The sequence below is a fragment of the Rhynchophorus ferrugineus genome, unplaced genomic scaffold (genome assembly GCF_030347505.1).
Source record: "Rhynchophorus ferrugineus isolate W39M unplaced genomic scaffold, kcgeb_rfMv2 rfM2, whole genome shotgun sequence".
Lineage (NCBI taxonomy): Eukaryota > Metazoa > Arthropoda > Insecta > Coleoptera > Curculionidae > Rhynchophorus > Rhynchophorus ferrugineus.
The window spans coordinates 75,390,346-75,406,849 of record NW_027472581.1 but is presented as its reverse complement, the minus strand read 5'-3'; the positions used below and the strand labels follow the sequence as shown (position 1 = coordinate 75,406,849).

Genomic DNA, 16,504 nt, shown 5'->3' with positions numbered 1-16,504 from the left:
TATTGCCCACGGGTAGATTGTTGTCGATCCAAGAGATTAATAAAAAAAAACCTCTATTTTATACTTCATAGTCTCCTATTTTCTATTTTTTTCGATTATCTATTTTAGCGTAGTTTGTTTTTAGCAGTTGTTTACAAATCTATATTAATAAATTCCTATTATCAGTCTTGTCTCTTGATCTTAGGAATAATTTATAGATTAAATTCTGGATTTCATCTACACATTTCTCACGGAGTTAAATGCTATAACATATGAACAATTTCATAATACATTTACCTTGAATGAACGTGTAAATGTCGTAAATTTTAATAAATCGCATATCTTACACATATTCCCGACGTAAATACATAAGCGAGAAAGTTGTAGAAGAATGATTAATACAATCTGAATGCGATGTAGTTTAATAGTCTAAGAATTTGTATATGCGGTTCGGATTATTATTATTATTTTTTAATTGTTGAGGTTTTGCTAATGAGAAAACTGAACACGTTGTCATTCGCGTTAACGAAGTATGAATGAATAATAATTAGTAGTTAATTTAGTTGCCTTGAATAGAGTAAAAAAAGAAAACAATAGGCAATTATCATTCTCTTTAATATCAGGAAGAAAAACTATCCTTGTTACTTCTTCTTTTTGTACTACAATTAATATTTGTTTTTAAGAATGTTACCTCCTTGAATATAGAAAAACAGATTAAAGTTATTTGATATAATCTCGAGATACCTTAAATCTAATGATTCAAACATAGAAGAAATACATAATTGGAAGGCAATTGGGAAATAATATCTTACAGGAAATGTTTAACTCAAGGACATTTTCAATGACGGAATCAATTTGATGGATTTAAAAATAAATGGAATAAGATGGGTTTAAATTAGGACTACGACTGTTTAGTGTAACTAAATATAGAAAGCCAAAGTAAAAATAATTTCAATTAATTAAATTGAAAATTTAAAGTTCGTGATATAATCTACAATAATTGAGGTAAGTTACAAGGATAGAGTAATAGAGATGCAACTCAATAGGGGACTCTGGCGCAAAGTTTTGCTTTGGCCAACATCCAGAGGCCGCTATAAAGGGCCATTCAAGTAATTTGATTGGTCAATTTAAATCTCCAATATAGGTACCTGTAAGAAAAATATTTTACTGTGTAGACATTTGATTGGTTCATTATATATATATATATATATATATATATATATATATATAAAACCCTAAAGTCTTTTTTATTTTTCATATTTGCTTAGTGCCTTTAGTACCTTTAATGCCTAATTTAATAGGATCTATCAAGAGTTCTGTCTTTTTTTTATATACTGAATGTTCTTATACTGAAAGCAAAGGAAGTCTTTCCCTCTTAATATTCTGTTTTACTCAAAAGTAAAACACAACTTGTTAGCCTTTTAATATCTTATTCCAAAGATCATTATGGAATGCACAATTGAAGGGTTTTAAATTAATTTTTTTTTAAACATAGCTCAAAGACCTACTGACAGTAATAAATCTCTCGGTCTCAATTTGTGGGGCTACTGATTTATTCATAATTATATGTCACACTTATTTTCTTTTTTCAAAAGTTTTACTAAATAAACTGAGATGTACACTATGGTAGAACGTAAAACTTTGTTTGCTCTTATAGTAACATCTGGACTGAAGTTATAGTCAAGTAATTAACGGTAAGAATGAGCAGAAAGGGGGATACTGGCTGAATGAATACAAATTTTATCATTACCTTCTGAAGTTTGTTAGTTTGTTTAAATGTCGATGATACTTGCTTCGAACACCCTGGTTGTGGGCCTGGAACGATGGAAATAGGCACTACAAATAAAGTAAGACAGTTTAGAAATAAATGGTAACAATTATGAACAGAAATGTGACTCCTTCAATTTACTTTCTATAATTAACACTACCTAGAACGAGTACATTTGTAACCAACTTCATGTGTGAACAAAAAAATTGCCAATGTGTTGAAAATGTCTGAATTTGAGTCGAGTAAATTGCATTTGTTGTAAGTGATTAATAGTTTTGCGTTGCGGCGAATTGACAACAACTTAATAAGCACAAACAGATAGTAGGTTAAATTGAAAACATTATCTTAGACAAAAAACAGAGTAGAATGGCAGTCAAACAATTGTATTGGTTACTAGGAAGATACTCTCAATTTGACCTAAAATTAAAGAGATAGGTTTATCAGTTAAGCAAATAACCTATTTTATCCGATGGGGTGTAAATATGCAAATATGGGGTTGCATTAAAATATCAAATCAACTTGTAATCCAACGCAGCTAAAACAAAGTTCTTCGATTAATTACCATTGCTTATCGCTATGTAACCAACGAAGAGCAGATCCAAGATGTAACCACAGAAATATGGAAGATGTATTGTTGGACAACACGCAAGAAATCAGAAGAGTGAAGCGAACCAAAGAACATGAACTTCTATAGTGTATAAGTGTATTCTTAACCTTAGCTTTTAGTTTTTAAAGTAGTTTAAAGAGTTTTATTTTTATTTGGGAAATACATATTGATGCATTAATTCCGTATTTGCCTTACTTTTCTATTAATATAAGTATAACGGAACAGTAATAATAAGTTAATTTGTAAATTAAAATCGTACTAAATGAATCTGATGTAAGATCTAATTAATTAAAAAACAATTTCAGTAAGTTTAACATTTTTGCTTCAGTTTTAATGACGGCTGAAGATCAATAAATTAATTATCTGTGAAGCTTATGGCAACCATACCTCAGCAATTTCAATACGTGCGTACTAACGTTCTAGAAGTCTATTTGTACCAAAAACAAAGAGCGTTCTGGACAGATAAAAAAATGACGAGGACTTGAAGGAATTATTCGTGGTACGTCGGAATGAATTGAAACTAAGGGACATTGAAGGGCTTTTGGAAATGTGTGAAATACTACTGGAAATTTTTTGCATTATCAATTATTGCATTATCATTATCATTATTATCACTGTTGATGAAAAATGGATCAATTACTATAATCCAAAGCAATAAAATCGTGGGATCACCTGATCGTGCACCAATATCAAAGACAAAGTCGAATATGCATGATTTAAAGCTAATGCTCTGTATTTAGTGGGATTAGCTTGATCTGATGTACTATATGAGTTGCTAAAATCTGATGAATATATCAATGGGGATCGCTATCGACTAAAAATGCGTTTGAGATGAGCATTGCGCGAAAATCGCCGGAATGCAAAGAGGCAACAATGTTATTCTTCATCCTGACAGCTTGTTCTGATATATGAGTCAAAACCTGTCTAAGCAGTGCTTTATGAAGATAGGAATAAAATGGTCGATTTGTGGTTAACCTCAAAAGATAAAATATTCTTTCGAGATGGAAATTGTCTGAAAGATGGGAAAAAGTAGCGGCTGTAAAATTAAAGTTACTTATATTCCTTAGTGTTTGAACAAAGAGTAGTATTTTTAATTAAAACAATTATCTAAAACAAATTAATTCTATGATGGTTAATGGAACAGTAAACATTTATTAGTAATGGAAAAAACTTGTATAAGAAACAATATTTTTTCACGGTACTCTATGATTTTCATGTTTCATGCATTACTGCAATACCTTGGACGTAAAAAACTACACGAGATGGACATTTATACGGTAACGAAGTTATGGTCGATGAATAAGTTCGCCATAATTCAACCTTGACTTTAAACGTAATAAATTTCAATGGCATATATATGGCCCGTGTCTCGCTGGATATGTAACATATTCTAATCAAAGATAAATCCTTTCGTGTTTATTACAGAATTAGATAATAAACAAGATATGTACATATGTTTAAATTCCTTGAAATCCATACATTAAAAATACCGCGATAAAATTGCAAATAAATTAAATTAATCATTTAAAAGTTTGTTTCCGTTCTAAATATGATTGTTTAGATCGTTCTTCTTGTCACTAAGTAACAGAGCTAACATGATATTAAAATAAGTTATTTTTTGTGTGAAATTAAGATTTGCAAATAATTTTACTCTATTATTATTATATGATGAAGAAGGACCTGCTGTAGGTATTTATTGTATTGTTTTGGACATTTATGAGGAAAACGCTCCATAAGAAATCGCTTTCAGAAATTGGGTTCCAGTAAAGAATATAATCCCTATTTTGAATTTTAATCTTACGTCTTTTCGGAGCAGTTCGCTGTATCTTCCATCTAAAAAATCTTTTCATTTGTTGAAATGTACTGAAATTTTTCTGAATAAGATAAGTTAATCTAACTCCAATTTTCCAAGTGGTTGTGATACTATATATTTACAATTTGACGATAAAAAATTGCACTCTTCAGATTTATATTCACCAAGACTAGGCATAGATGTGCAAGTAGTATATATATATATATATATATATATATATATATATATATATATATATATATGTTTATATATATATATATATATATATATATATATATATGTATATATGTAAGGTCGGAACATATGCTGTGCTTTATGATGCACAACTTAGCAGATTTAAATATTCCATAGTTTTGGTTAACAAATGTTTTTAATTATTTTCTGTTCTGTTCTGCAGAGTCATAAAAAATCAGTATAACGAATTCAATCGTGGCTAGAACTTGCTCCACAATGAATTTCTTGAAGATATTCCAAAATACGTTGTCGTGTCAGAAAACACCATTGAGGTATACGATCTTATAAAGCAAGATCATCATCACTACATAGTATAAAACAAAGTCGCCTTTTCTGTCCCTATATCCCTATGTGCGCTTAAATCTTTAAAACTACGCAACGGATTTTGATGCGGTTTTTTTCAATAGATAGAGTGATTCAAGGGGAAGGTTTATATGTATAATACATGCATAATATACTAAGGCAACATTGCTAATTTTAGAGGTTTCTAACGTGATGTCGTAAATTAACCTATTTTTTAGGCTTATTTAGCAATTAGCAAAAACGCTGCCTAACCCTACGAGTTAGATCAAATTAATGTACTACAGTATTGTACACCATAAAAAGGTCTACAAAAAAGTCCGCGATGGTATATGTTTATCTTTTAGGGATAACCCACATTAACCATTTTTATTGTTTACTTTTTACGTGAGAAAATGGCTTATTTACGAAGCTATTTTAAGCAATACGGCATTAATCCTTATCGAATTAAGTACCTTAAATACAGTGTGCAATTAATATAGATCAATATGGTCCCTTACAGCATGTAAATTAAACAAATATTTTCGGAGATATTATAAATTTAAAATTTCCGTTTAAAAATGTGTAATGTAATAAAAATTGTATGAATTTAGATATTCCAAAGATAGCAGGAAATCTTCATAGTAAGTATAGGGGAAGAGGAATTGTTTTACTCCAAATTTAATGCGTGCAGGCCAAGGGCAGTAATGAATGAACCAAAAATACTGGATCGATTTTAATCATGTTTTCATTGAGTGACATAGGCATATATATTTTATGCCCGTGCAAAGTCGGAGCGGGCCGCTATGTTTTTATATACAACGTTCATATTTTTTCTGTAGTGTATTTAATTTAGTATCAGCATTGCACCCGTGCGAAGCCGGGGCGGGTCGCTAGTATGGTATATTATGAAATCGAGGATTTAAGATATAATATCTTATCAAGGTATAATTTGGCCGTAAAAATATGTGTTTGCGTTGGATCTCGCATTATCTGACAATTACTCAAATAATACATTGGTGTAAAGAAAAAGTAAAAATATATGGATAAGTGTATGGATCTTTCAAAATGAGTCAAACCCGACAAAAGATGTTCGCGTAAGAATTATATCGAGTGTTGCCATATTCGCTCAAATAATAAGTTAACCGGCGAATATGTCCAAGTGATGGTTCATCCGTCGTATATTCCTGATTTAGTACACAATTTCTTATTATTTGTGTATTAGAAAAAAAGGTACATGTTCAACGCTTTTTCGTACTCGAAGAAGTTGTTAATGCGGTTCAAAATATATGCTTTGGAACTACAAAACATGAAAAGCTGCACTGATTTTTAGGAAGAATATATTAAGAAAAAGTAAATCAGCTTCGATCGTCAACAATTGTCTTGTCTTTATTATGTCGGAATGAGAAACATAAGCTGTCTAATAAAACATGCTATGCACGTCCAAGATTTATGATATGATTAGGTCGCAATATTGCCGCACCAACTTTGATTTTTGGTTTATAACGCTTGCTGGTTTACAAGAATTTGATTTTTATATTTTGAATAATTTTGCGGACATTTGGCAATATGGTCGACCAGTTCCAACCCAAATCGAATTTTATAGACTGATTTAGTTACAGGTTTCCATGCACCAGATAGCAATTTTTATTTTTTTAACTAGGATAAAATGAGAAAGAAAAAGAGCTGAAAAAAATTAATGCTTCTTTACTAATTGCAAATTGTACTGTGTTCAATGTTAACTATAACGTGCATTTGCAGTCTTATTGGAGATGGTGCTACTATTCCGTGTTATTATCATTATCAAAAAGAAGAAAATAAAATAACCCTGAATAAATATTGCATTCAGTAGTAATAAGTCAATTATTTTAAATATATTTTTATTTAATGTTTCTTACTTTATCACATGCTCATCTCGAGCTCTCAAACTTGTGATGCCGGCATTAGATCGTAATTTCGAATTATGCCATTTCAAAGATATGATAAAAAGATAATTTTAAAATAATGGTGCTAGAGTACATGAAGTCCAGAATTGTTGAAAAACTGTTTGCAATGTTGCTTCATTTATATAAAACAATTTTACATTGTATTTCTTACTGGGCCAAAAAGTTGTATATCCATTGTACCCCAAAATACTGCTCCTATTTGGTGAGATTAGAAGTGTCATTAGACAATGTTAATTATGGTGTAGTGTATCTATTTTTTCAAAAACTGAAATATTGAGTATCTTCGAATGATGTATTCACCTATATTAATACTGAAATAAAACCTGAATATACTTACAATGACGCTAAAATAGCGAGAAATGTTACATACATCAAATGTACAAAAACAAATTATAAATGGCTAAACGTTAGAGGTAAACATTTTTGAGACTAATTAAAGAAAAATCGTTATTAATGGTTCGAATAATGAGTATGATAGCAGCAAGAAGCAATCTAACAAGAAAAAAAAAAGGGAAATAACTCGCAATTCTTGGTACGTTAATTGGAATCGCCTTCTGAACGCTCACCATTTAACTTCAGTGACTAAGTCATATATATTTCTAGAATTGACACTAACAAATAACCTATTTACGATCGTATCACTTTATACATTGTGATACAGTGCGGCTGATATGGTGTTTACAATAATTATTATTTAACACGACCGAAAGTTCATTGGGTCAACAATGGAAGTAATAAATTTCCATATGTTTCATATTTTGTGCTCGATTGATAAACGGTTCCGATAAAATGTATGTCTCAATAGTCGTCTTGGTAGGTATTTTGTTTAAATATTAGTAATTAGCAATACGTGCGTTAAATTAAGATATATTTTTAAAATGAAATCTTTAATTTTTGTATCAAATTGTGCTTACCATCAACAATATATAGGATTTGACGGATTAAACATAATCCATCTTTAATTCAGCTCTCTAATAACAAATATCAAGCTTATAATGACGAATTAGAATTTAAGTTATTTTAAATTATTAGTTTAATCTAAATAATGTAATCTGACGTAAACTGATTTCTAAACTAAATTAATAATTTGTAATTAATTATCAATATATCGCGGCATTATATATTATTCCTTACTCTCATCCACCGAAAGATTGACCAATTTCCTTATGTCGGGTATCAAATTTACGCACCTGAAACAAAAATGGTATTAATAGTAACAATGAAATCACACCAAATTAGTTACGAGCAACATATTAGATTTGTCCTGTTTTTAATAAATTTTTTGTATGTCACAAAATTTTGTTATTATTTTTGTATTGTTTGGGCTCGCCACCGACTTCAAAGTGACCACTTAGTAGTCGTTAAAATAATATTCTAAATAGATAAATATATTTAGGCAGAGATTAAGCTAAAGTCGAAGATAGAACTTCCTCCTTTTTTGAAGTCGGTTAAAAATAATAATATCATTATTTATAGCTTCTTTCTTTTCACCAATATATTATTTGAGTAATTGTCAGATTATGCGAGATCCAACGCAAACAAATATTTTTACGGCCAAATTATATCTCCATAAGATATTATATATTGATGCCTCGATCTCATAATATATAATATGATGATCTTGCTTTATAAGATCGTGTACCTCATTGGTGTTTTCTGACACGACAACCGATTTTGGACTACCTTCAAGAAAGTCATCGTGGAGCAAGTTCTAGCCACGATTGAATTCGTTATACCGATTTTTTATGGCTATGCAGAATAGAATAGAAAATAATTAAATACATCTGTTGACTATGGAATATTTAAATCTGCTAAGTTGCGCATCATAAAACACAGCATATGTTCCGAACTTACGGTATTAAATATAATAGTATATAATACAATACATTATCACTAATATAATTTATAGTGGAAAAATATAATTTTATATATATATATATATATATATATATATATTTATATAATATATATATATATATATATATATATATATATATATATATATATATATATATATATATATATATATATATATATATATTCCTCCTTTTTTGAAGTCGGTTAAAAATAATAATATCATTATTTACGCAATTTGGGTAGGTAAAGTATGTTATTTCTGTGAAGTAAATGTTATTTATAGAAGAAATTGTTTTATTTTAATACTAATCTTGCCGCTGTTTACAAAATGGCAATGTCTGCTATATTTTTAGATCAATTTATATTATTAGATTAAGTTTGTTGAGGCGTTAAAACCTTTAGGTTTATCTTTAAAACAAACATTTTCGATGAAAAATTTAAAATTTCTGGCCATTTTTGTCAAATATCTTATAATTTATAGGGATCTGCTTTATGACTCTGGAACAATGCCGTGTCATGATTTGTTTTGATTTTAGATGTGTATAGTCTAGCTTTCATTTTTAGCTTAAATAATAATTAGCAAAAATAATAAATTTGTAATACCAATAATTTTATATACATTTTTGGATTCATAGTTATGTTTTCCTTCCTTGCTTTAAAAACACTGGGTCTTTTGAAAATTATCGTGAATGTTACTACATGCCTTCGAGCAAAGCAACCATTGTGGTACTTGTTCTTTAATTTTTAAGTTGAATTGTGTAAGCAATGCAGCATGATTTAATTTATATATTAAAATAGTTAAATTATAACAAATTTGGTAAAACTGTTATTTCATGTAGTTGATCTGAATCCACTAAATAACTTTGCATCTGTTGAAATAAGTTTTTATATATATAATATTCAATATGTTTTAAAGTCCCCTTTTCACCAACGAGGGTTTATCTGGACTGGACCTACAGTTTAACGTGGGATTCGAACAACGGCCCTCGGCATTAAGCCTACCGACTGGCGAGTGACCAACTTAGAAATCACTCCAGAAGACATCCGGTCTTACCGAGCCTGGTTACTGGCGTGATTGGGATCAAGTTCCTTTGCTTAGGGCATTCACAAATATTAAACAATCAGAAACATAAATGTACGATCATACCTGCAGGATTCGAACCCACGAATATCGCAACAGTAGGTGGATCGTCCTGTCGCCTTTACCGCTGCGCCAACCAAGCCAGCAGTTTTTAGATTGAAAATTATTCGTATTAAAATTATTTTAATTTTAAAATTTAAATGAAAATTCGATGATAAGAGTGGATACTAAACTAAATATGAGCAAATAATGTCAATTGTGTATTGATTATTAAATTTTAATTAAATTTTTAATGACTCAAGAGAGAGAAAATGCCGAATTTTAGTTCTATTTGTCAAATTCTCTTGTATTACTGATTCTTAATATTGGAACATTTTACTATCACCACCAAACGTCTGTTGCTAATTCGTCATAGTTCTGCATATTTGGATTGTTAACATATTTTTGAATATAGGAATATAGGATCATTTTTAATATTCTTCGTTTATTCGATAAAATTAGATTTTTCCACTATAAATAATATTAGTGACAACGTATTGTAATATATATTATTATACGTAATACTGTAAGTTCGGAACATATGCTGTGTTTTATGATGCGCAACTTAGTAGATTTAAATATGACATAGTCAAAAAATATATTTAATTATTTTCTGTTCTGTTCTGCAGAGCCATAAAAAATCGGTATAACGAATTCAATCGTGGCTAGAACTTGCTCCACGATGACTTTCTTGAAGGTAGTCCAAAATCGGTTGTCGTGTCAGAAAACACCAATGAGGTACACGGTCTTATAAAGCAAAATCATCATATTATATATTATGAGATCGAGGCATCAATATATAATATCTTATCGAGATATAATTTGGCCGTAAAAATATTTGTTTGTGTTGGATCTCGCATAATCTGACAATTACTCAAATAATATATTGGTGAAAAGAAAGACGAGTATATCTATTGGTGTAAAGAAAGAGTAAAAATATATACCGAGCCTAGTTTTTCTTTGTCCTTGAATTTCTTCCTCGGATTTTACACTGTTGCCTAGGGCATTCACAAATATTAAACAATCAGAAACATAAATGTACGATCATATCTGCAGGATTCGAACCCACGAGTATCGCAACAGTAGGCAGATCGTCCTGTCGCGTTTACCACTACGCCAACCCAGCCAGCAGTTTTTAGATTGAAAATTATTCGTATTAAAATTATTTTAATTTTAAAATTTAAATGAAAATTCGATGATAAGGGTGGATACTAAACTAAATATGAGCAGATAATGTCAAATGTTTAATGATTATTAAATTTTAAATACATAATTGTTTTCTTAGGATGACTCAAGACAGAGAAAAAGCCGAACTTTATCTCATACATTGAACACGAATACGTAGTAACTACGCTCTATAAATAAGCAAGCTAAATAAAACATTTTGTTTTTATTTAATATCGATTGTAATATTGCTTTTTGTCAAATTCTCTCGTATTACTGATTCTCAATATTAGAACATTTTACTATCACCACCACACGTCTGTTGCTAATTCGTCATAGTTCTGTATATTTGGATTGTTAATATATTTTTGAATATAGGGTTATAAAATCATTTTTAATATTCTTCGGTTGTTCGATAAAATTATATTTTTCCACTATAAATTATATTTAGTGACAATTTCACAGAATTACTGTGTGTTATTTGGTTAAATTTCTAGTAACTTTAATCTAGATAATAGATACCTAGATAATTACTTTATTTGCTGAGGTGATAATAATTCAAACCAGCGATGAAAATCCAATTACAGTAATTTTACGACAGTTTCCTTTATCCGCTATTTGCGTAATCAAATAATTGGTAATTTGCAATTTAAAATTATTTTTTGTTAGGATTTAATAATAGTGTAACATATGCAATATAATATTTATGCAGCAGAAAATTACTAGCGAAATTGTTATTAGCATGAGAGTATTAACTTTTATCGAACGAGAAAAATATTCATTTAATGGATTATATCCTATTTTATCACAGTAAAGGTATACCTTTATTTATTTTTCAAGTATGAAACTGAAAAAAATATTTACATAAAATACAAGACCCATTTTTAATTATTAAAACTTTATAAATATAATTTTGAAATATTTGAGGCTATTTATTTTAATGTCATGTATGAAACTTATATGGATCTAGTGATCTTATATGGAATTTTGATCTTCTAGATCATTATAATTCAAGCGGAATCACAGTGGGAGAACGCTATTGATTTTGATTACCTTTGACTATGATATCACCACCCATTATTATTTCCATTGTTACTACTTATTACTTCAAAATATTTCCGGTTCGAGCTTAGATGAGCAGTACTTTAATTTGTTTGAAGATTCACGAATATTGACATACTCTGTATAGCTTTAAAATTCTTACTGCCAGCTTGGTTGGCGCAGTAGTAAAGGCGGCAGGACGGTCCTCCTACTGTTGCAATAGTCGCGGGTTCGAATACTGTTGAGACATGGTCGTAAATTTATGTTTGTGATTGGCCTAGGTGTAACCAGGCTGGATAAGACCGGGCGTCTTCTAGAATGATTTCTAAGTTGGTCACTCGCCAATCGGTAGGCTAAATACCGAGGACCGTGGTTCGGAGCCCACGTTAAACTGTAGGTCCAGTCCAGATAAACCCCTAGTTGGTAAAAGGAAACTTTAAGATATAAAAAAATCGTATTAATATTTAATACGATATATAACATTTTAAAAAGAAAAAAAGTCAAATTAAAATTTGTTCATATTAGTGAACACATATCGATCATATTAAGGGTGCATTAGTTTCAACAAATTAATAATAAAGGATGTAACCGATGCATATTATTTATCAATGGCATTATTCATTTCTGTAATTATTAGATCACCATGTATTCTGACCTATTTTTCACTTAAAAAGGCATTTATTGAGAAAAGAAGAGCAATATAGTAATCCAAATATTTTTCTGCAAAACTATCAAGCTCCAAGAGAGTATTTTTAACCGACTTCGAAAAAGAAGCAAGTTCTAGGTTCGGCTGTATATATTTTTTTAATGTATGTTCGTCGATTTCTGCGTCAATTGTAGATCGATTTTCAAAATTCTTTTCTTGTTCGAAAGAGTGCACTTCCAAGGAGGTTCCATTAGAACCAAGTGTTTGTTGTTTTTTGTTTTTTTTAATTATAAGTGTTTGCGTTCGGCACCGACAGAGTAGTTAAAATAATATTGTAAATAGATAAATATGTTTATGTAGGTATTAAGCTAACTTGTGTGTATATAGTAGAATATAAAATAACTTTTTAACTAATTTATGGGCCAATAATAAGAAAGCACATACTTATTAGTTAAATGAAGAATTCTTCAGCTGATGCATTATTTTAAACTCGAACAATAAAATATTTATTATCAACATTTAAATTTAACATAAACTTGTTACTACAATAATTGTCGCATTATTATGCCAAAATACGAACATGAGATGTGCTTAACGAATCTGATGTTCAAAGGGGAGAAATCGAGGGAAACCATAAAATTTTAAAGACACATACAAAGTTTTGTGGTCTACTACCAACTGATCACTTTAAAGTCGGTGCCAAGCTCAAACAGTACAAAAATAACAATATAATTTTCTTACATATACAAAAAATTAAATTACCAAAAAAATACATCTAAATTAATATAAGTGTTTGGGTTCGGCACCGACGGAGTAGTTAAAATAATATTGTAAATAGATAAATATGTTTATGTAGGTATTAAGCTAAATTGTGTGTATATAGTAGAATATAAAATTCGTGTAGTAGATAGGTTAAATAAGGTTTTTATTATTATGTATTGTGTATTTATTTTTTGAAGTCGGTTAAATTTTTTTGTTAAAAATATGTTTATAACTTTTAAAATGTGCAGCTGTACGCTGTAATACAAGAGGATGACTTTGCGCTTGTTAAATCGCATATCAAACAATTGTCTGGGAACAATTGATTAATCAGTTGTCTAGAAGTTATTTGAGAGATTGGGCTGGGTTTTGTCATATAAGTATTACAATTCATTCTCCTTGAACTTCTTCGATAAGATGGAACTCGGCAGCAGATTTGTTCACATAAAACAAACAAAAATAATGAACGTGGAATATGAAATTTTGTGTGTTCCATTTTTAAGCCTAAAACAGTTATTTTATGTAGATACTGAATAAGACAGTGCTGAAAAAGTTCGAAGATGAAAAATTGAAAACTCAAATCATACTATACCACCATGGGGGTGTCATGCCATGATATCGAACTATGTAAAATAGGTGAATTACAAATTACAAATTAAAATAAAACTCTACATAATAAGGGGGGGTGTTTCCTAGAGTTAGAGTATTTTAAAATGGAATTAAACAGCAATATGTTCTGAAAAATGTATAGTCGATTCGTGGATAGTCTCAAAAGGAACATCATTCTTTCGATATAGAATCCGTTAAATGATATGATGCCACGAACGGGATGCCTGATTCGAGGTGAGTGTTGACGTTCCTCATAAACCATGGGGCATTGAGTAACGCGCGGACTTTTTTTTGGATTGGAACACTTGGAGTAGTTCAAGTTGTCTCTCAGAGACGTACCTGCACCACACCTGTGCTCCGAAGAGGCAAACTGGATGGACTAGCATTTTATGCAGAGTCGCTTTCTGGGGGATTGGTAAATTGATTGAAAGATGGGAAAAATAGTTTGAATAAAATACATTGTACTGATTTTTAAAACTAAAGCTTTAAATTAAAAAATAACCTTTTAACTAATTTATGGACCAATAATAAGAAAGCATATACTTATTAGTTAAATGAAGAATTCTTCAGCTGATGCATTAATTCGAACTCGAACAATAAAATATTTATTATCAACATTTAAATTTAACATAAACAACTTGTTATTGCAATAACTGTCGCATTATTATGCCAAAATACGAACATGAGATGTGCTTAACGAATCTTAAACGGTATTATGACGGCAATATAAATGAAATATGATAGTACTCAATGAAATTATCAAAGAGATCAACTGCACTGGACTGCACATTATGCGCGTATGTTTCCTATATCTGCGTTCCACATCAAACGATTGTTTCAAATCGTTAAACGATTCACCAAAATACCACCGGCATTTGTACTTGTAAATCGCGCCATAGATCGACGTTCTCTGAGATAAAATTTGGTTCTGTAATTGTAGCAAAATCTTTGAAGTACAAACTGCAAATATAATTTAAAATTTATGAAAGTGGATCAGCCCGAAGTTGCAACTAATTCTCTTTGACGCTGTCAGTTTAGGGTCAACTTTAACTTAAATAAGTGAGTATATGAACTTATTTTAATTTATTGTTGAGTTAAACCATTTTTAACTTAAATATGATTAAATTTAGCATAGATTTTTGCACTCGATTTTTTCGTTCCGTATTCCCTATTGTCTTAATAATGTCTTTTTAATTTCTTTCCATCTAAAAGGTTAATAATTGTACAGTAAATTATCAAGAGTTTGTAATAAACTTGTTACTTTTAGCTATTTTATTCGAGTAATTTAATGAAATACTGATTACTAGTGAAAGTAAAAATTCTGCTGAATTTATTCATTTTATATTTAAATGATACAGTTAATTTTTTGAAAATATTATTTTCATATTCTTATATTTTATTTAAGGGGCTATTTTTACCACCACTCTATTAATAGCTTGATCAATGTTATCAATGCATGAAAATCACTTTTCCCTATTTTTTTTTATAACGATCAATATTACAGTACTCAGCTAAATCTTGTCGATTTCAGTTGATCTTTCATAATTTTTTAATTTAAATTTACAGTTACAAGTTTATATTCATATTCCTTTGTAAGTGTTTGATATTTTGACCAGATACTTTTTATTAAAAACGTCAGATTAATTACTCACTTGTTTGAATAATGGTGTTCGTCCTTTTAATCTACATTTCAATGACATGTTTCATTCTTACTAGCACTTTTAATTAAATTCTGCAGTTAAAATATGAGTAAAAATATCTTCGTGCTTTATTTAGCGAAACAAATATATTAGTCTTAATCAACTGAGAGTCAGTCAAAGTCAACAACAACAAGAAACAGTCAAATGACAGTTTCACTATAAAAAACCGCATTAATTGATTATTGAATTAGAATCAAGAATGCCGATCTTTTACTCGATTTCAAAATAAAAAATGTATAGAATGTATTAGAAGTACGAGGACGCGACATTAGAAGTATATAGCTAATAAAACCATTTTAGAATATTGCTGTAGATTACAATTGATGCGTGTTTAAACTTATTCCATCTTTTATACATTTTTAAAAATAAATTAAGGACCTATGAAACATGTATATAGTAAATGCACAACTTAGTTACATTTTATTTGAGTTAAAAGCTAGTTAAAGTTAAGGATAGATCTGATAACCACAAAAAGATGATTTAGAAGTAGTTTTAGGCCAAAAGACGCTCTGATATAACACCCATTTTGTGAGGGTTTAAAATGTAACGTTGAAAGGTTAAATGGATTCAGATCCATTCAACATTCAGTCATCGAATGAAGCGCATGATATAAGAGAGAAGCTATGAAAATATCGAGAATAAATTTTATTTATTTTATTAACGGATTTATTGAATAAACTGACAGTATTAGATGGAAACATCCAGATTAGCTTTATAAGGGTTTTCTCACTAAAAGCACTGAATAACACTGTCGGTATAATTCATGCCTGAACTGGCAAAAAGCAAATCATAATTGATGGGTAGTATCCAGGAGCTCTATGTATAACATATAAAATAAGTGTATGTTAGGGACAAAAATATTACCACTGTAAGTATAGTTGTAAAGCAATGTTACTTTTGTAAAAGAAAAATATTTTAAAATGGCTATTTCAAGTATAAGATATCCGGATATAGTAATATTATGAAACATATATGTATTGAT

The 16,504-nt window shown here is 29.6% G+C and overlaps 2 protein-coding genes across 3 annotated transcripts in view; one reads left to right on the top strand and one right to left on the bottom strand.

Annotated features, from left to right (window-relative positions):
- LOC143190500 (uncharacterized) overlaps nucleotides 1-16,504 on the bottom strand; it is a 203,588-nt gene that overhangs the window by 98,943 nt on the left and 88,141 nt on the right. The gene's annotated exons all lie outside the window — the stretch shown is intronic.
- The window catches only part of LOC143190501 (protein FAM151A), a 154,232-nt gene continuing 152,571 nt past the window's right edge, over nucleotides 14,844-16,504 (top strand). The window contains exon 1 of the mRNA XM_076394817.1: nucleotides 14,844-14,881. The gene's annotated coding sequence lies outside the window, so the exon portion shown is untranslated. The remainder of the gene's footprint in view (nucleotides 14,882-16,504) is intronic.